The sequence below is a fragment of the Myotis lucifugus genome, unplaced genomic scaffold, assembly GCF_000147115.1.
Source record: "Myotis lucifugus unplaced genomic scaffold, Myoluc2.0 scaffold_4, whole genome shotgun sequence".
In the NCBI taxonomy this organism is placed as follows: domain Eukaryota; kingdom Metazoa; phylum Chordata; class Mammalia; order Chiroptera; family Vespertilionidae; genus Myotis; species Myotis lucifugus.
This window is the reverse complement of record NW_005871052.1, coordinates 18,845,146-18,850,073: the sequence shown is the minus strand read 5'-3', so window position 1 is coordinate 18,850,073 and position 4,928 is coordinate 18,845,146.

The window sequence follows — 4,928 nt, the reverse complement described above, 5'->3', positions numbered from 1 at the left end:
TATGAACTGTATGACCATTACTCTGAATTCTTTTCTGTCATATTGCATGACTCCATTCACTTATTTTCTTTCTTGGCGAGTTCTTTTTCTTTCCTCTGGGGTTTGTTTTATTGTCTCCCCATTCTAACTATCACCAGAAGGTTCAAATGCCGAGTTGTGGTGGCCTGAGCCATGTTCAGTGGGAGCGTCACAATACCTGATTGTCTCTGAAGAGTTCTGACACTGAGACGTGTGGCTGCCCTGGGTCGGTGGGAGCCATGTGCGTCAAGGATCAGAGTTACCGACAATCAGTGTGGCCTCATGCACACACCTAGAATAAGGGACCCTACATGTGCCATGCTGAAAAAGAGTCCTCATGGGCGTGTGCTGAAAATCAGAGTCCCCTAGGGCGTGCCAGGAGTCAGAGTCCCTGTGTGCATGTGCCAAGAATCAAGTATCAGAGTCTCTGTCACTTGGTTTGGTCTCACACTGATAATCAGGGTCCCTTTGTGTGTGCGCGCCAAGAATTGGAGTCTTGGTGCTCAGTGTGCGTGCACTGAGAATCAGGGATCCCATGCGTGTGCGGTGAGAAACAGAGTCCCCGCATGTGCATGCTGAGAGTCAAATCACTGGTGTTCAGTGCTGCCTCTCCGTGGAGAATCAGGGTCCTTGGTCTGCTTGGGGGGCCGGGTTACACAGCCACCCTGTGTTGGCGAGAGCCCCACTCCTGTGCCCCGGAAAACAGACTCACGTGTGCTAGCACCTAGAGTCAAATTTAGGTGGCACAGCTGCCTTGAGTGGGTGGGAGGCCTGGTCCTGTGAGTGCACGCAGCGGGAAACAGACTCCCTGTGTCTGCATACCCAGAGTCAAAACAGGTAGTGCATCCTCCTTGTGTGGGCAGGAGGCCTGGTCCCGTGAGTGCACGCTGCAGGAAACAGACTTCCTGTGTGTGAGCATGCTCTGAGTCACAGTTAAGTTGGACAGCTGCATTGTGTCGGCATGAGGTCTGCTGGCGTGAAGTGGGTTTAGCAGATCCTATGCCACTTCAGTGGGCTGGCAGAGGGAGGAGGGGTGGGCTCTGTGACTCATAGAAATCTGCGGCTGGGATATCTGGTGTCTTGGTGTCCGTGGGTCTGCAGCTGTGGTCGCAGGTCTTTGTCCTGAGTGTCTGTAGGGTCCTGGTTTGAGACTGAAACCAGATTGGGTGGTGGTGAAGCTAGGAACCTAGTCTCAAGCAGTTTTGTTCTTCAAGAGGGTGTGGTTTCTGTGCCAGTGCTGGCTGCCCTGGAGTGTTTGCAGTGGCAGTGGGGTTTCACTGTCTAAGACTGCCCAGTCTGGCAGCCCCCTGGAATACCTGCAGGATCTATCTGTCCCTAGCTCTCTCTCACACACACACCACACACACCTCTATCGCTCCCTCACTCTCTCACACACTCTCTCTCCCTCCCTACCTTCTTGCCAGTCGCCATCTTCTCCTCTCCTTTGATCTTTATTATTTCCTTTCTTCTACTTATTCTGGGCTTTTCTTTTTGTTCTCTTTCTAATTATTTATGTTGTATGGTTCAATAGTTTAATAGAAATTGTCCTTCTTTCTTGAGGTAGGCCTGTAGAGCTATGAACTTCCTGCTCAGGACTGATTTCGCTGTGTCCCATATATTTTGGGTTGCTGTTGTGTTAATTTTTGTTCTTCCCCCCAAAATTTCTGATTTCTTATTCATTTCATTGATAACCCATTCATTGTTTAATAAAATTTTATTTATCCTCCATGTGTTTGAATCTTTTGGTGTGTTATTTTAGTTGACCTCTAGTTTCATGCCATTGTGATCTGAGAAGATGCTTGATATATTTTCTTTCCTGTTGAATTCATAGAGACTTAGTTTGTGTCCTGTCTTGTAGTCTATCTTTGAGAATGTACCATGTGCAATTGAGAAGAATGCATATTCTGCAGCTTTGGGGTGAAATGTTCCTTAAAGATCTATTAAATCCTTTTGATCTAGTGTGTCATTTAGGATCACTGGTTCCTTGTTGATATTTTGTCTAGATAATCTGCCCAGTGATGTCATTGGGTTGTTAAAGTTCCCTATTATGATTTTATTGTTGTTGATTTCTCCCTTTAAGTCTTCCAGAAATTTTATTTATATATATGGGTTCTCCAATATTTTGTGCATATATGTTTACAGGGGTTATATCCTCTTGTTGTATTGGTTCATTTAGCATTCTGAAGTGGCCTTCATTGTCCCTTGTAATGGCCTTCATTTTGAAGTCTATTTTGTCTGATATGAGTATTGCTTCCACACATATTTTTTCATTTCCATTTGCATGGAAAAAATTTTTTTTCCATACTTTCACTCTCATCTTGTGTGAGTTTTTTTTTTCTGAGGTGGATCTCATGTACACTGCATATATATGGGTCTTGCTTTGTTATCCATTCAGCTATCGTGTGTCTTTTGATTGGACTATTAATGCCATTTACATTTAAGGTTATCCTATATAATAAAAGCCTAATATGTTGTGTCCAACTGTTCATTTGATCATTTGACCAGTCACTGTGATGTGCACTGACCACCAGGAGCAGATGCTCCGACTGGTAGGTCAGTTTGCTGCTGGTGTCCGGCTGATCGGGACTGGGCAAGATGGGCCAGAGATACCCTGGAGCCCTCCCACAGTCCTTCCCTGGCCCCAATAATGCACTGGTGGGTGCCTTGGTCTGGCCTGTGCCCACTTGCAATCAGGGACCCCTCGGGGGATGTTGGAGAGCCAGTTTCTGCTACATCTCCACAGGCCAGGCCAAGGGACCCCACTGGTGCATGAATCCATGCCATGGGCGTCTAGTTATTAATAAGTGCTTATTTGTTGCCATGTTTATTCTTTATGCTTGCGTTATTACTCTTCTCTATTTCTGCTCCTTGAAAGAGTCTCTTTAGAATTCTTGCAGTGCTGGTTTGGTGGTAATAAACTACTTTAGTCTTATTTTGGTCTCTGAACTTCTTTATTTCACCTTCAATTTTGAATGATAGCCTTACTGGATAGAGTCATCTTGGATTCAGTCCCTTGCTTTTCATTATTTTGTAGACCTCATGCCACTTCCTTCTGGCTTAAAATGCTTTTTTTAAAATTAAAACTTTATTGTACAGATTATTACAGTTGTTCCTCTTTTTTCTCCCCATAGCTCCCCTCCACCCAGTTCCCACCCCACCCTCTGCCCTTTACCCTCCCCCCAACTGTCCTCATCCATAGGTGTACAATTTTTGTCCAGTCATTTCCTGCACCCCCACACCCCTTTCCCCCCCAGAATAGTTAGTCCATTCCCTTTCTATGCCCCTGATTCTATTATACTCACCAGTTTATTCTGTTCATCAGATTATTTATTCCCTCGATTTTTAGATTCACTTGTTGATAGATGTGTATTTGTTGTTCATAATTTGTATCTTTACCCTTTTCTTCTTCTTCCTCTTCTTAAAGGATACCTTTCAGCATTTCATATAATACTGGTTTGGTGGTGAACTCCTTTAGCTTTTTCTTATCTGTGAAGCTCTTTATCTGGCCTTCAATTCTGAATGATAGCTTTACTGGGTAAAGTAATCTTGGTTGTAGGTTCTTGCTATTCATCACTTTGAATATTTCTTGCCACTCCCTTCTGGCCTGCATAGTTTCTGTTGAGAAATCAGCTGACAGTCGTATGGGTACTCCCTTGTAGGTAACTGACTTTTTTTCTCTTGCTGCTTTTAAGATTCTCTCTTTGTCTTTTGCTCTTGGCATTTTAATTATGATGTGTCTTGGTGTGCTCTTTGGATTCCTTTCGTTTGGGATTCTCTGCACTTCTTGGACTTGTAAGTCTATTTCTTTCACCAGGTAGGGGAAGTTTTCTGTCATTATTTCTCCAACTAGGTTTTCAATATCTTGCTCTGTCTCTTCTTTCTGCACCCCCATAATTCGGATGTTGGTATGCTTGAAGTTGTCCCAGAAGCTCCTTACACTATCTTCATATTTTTGGATTCTTTTTTCTTTTTGTTTTTCCGGTTGGGTGTTTTTTGCTTCTTTGTATTTCAAATCTTTGACTTGATTCTTGCAATCCTCTAGTCTGCTGTTAGAACTCTGTATAATATTCTTTATTTCAGTCAGTGTATGCTTAATTTCTAGTTGCTCCTTTTTCATATCCTTGAGGGTCTCACTAGATTTCTTGAGTGTCTCACTAAGTTTATCGGCGGTTTCTAGAAAATTCTTGAAAAACCTTATAACCGTGGTTTTGAACTCTATATCCAGTAGTTTTCTTTCCTCCATTTCTGTCATTTGTGACCTATTTCTTTGTCTCCACATTTTTTATGCTTCCCTGTGTTGATAGAGTGGCTTTCTGTGCTAAGTGTCCTATAGAGCCCAGTGGCTCAGCTTCCCCAATTACCTGAGGTGGACACTCTAGGTGCACCCCTTTGTGGGCTTTGTGCACAGACCTGTTGTAGTTAAGCCTTGATTGTTGTAGGTATCACTGGGAGGAATTGACCTCCAGGCCAATTGGCTGTGAGAATCAGCTGTATCTGCAGTGGGAGAACTTCTGTGCTGAAGACACCCTTCTGGGGCAAGACTTGCTTCAGTGGGGCTTTGGTGCTCACTGAGTCTTCCCCCTGAGTGTGTCCCTTATGGATCTGAGGAGTTGTAATCTGGATGGTCCCACTCTGACCACTGGGTACACTGGCACTTGGATCTCTAAGGAGGTGCTAATTTAGCCTCTGCCTGAAGCTACCCAGCAGGAACTATGGAGAGATCTGCAGATTCCTCTTCTTTGTTTGGGATTTGGAGGTGCCCAGATGAGGCCCAGCTGTGAAGCAATGCAAGCTGCTGTGGGGCCTTGGGCCTTCTTTTGGAAGTTCTGGGTCTCTCTGACCCAGCTGCAGTTTGTTAGGTAATTTTCAGTTTGCAAAGGGCCAGGTCTTTCATATGCAAAAGCCTCTGT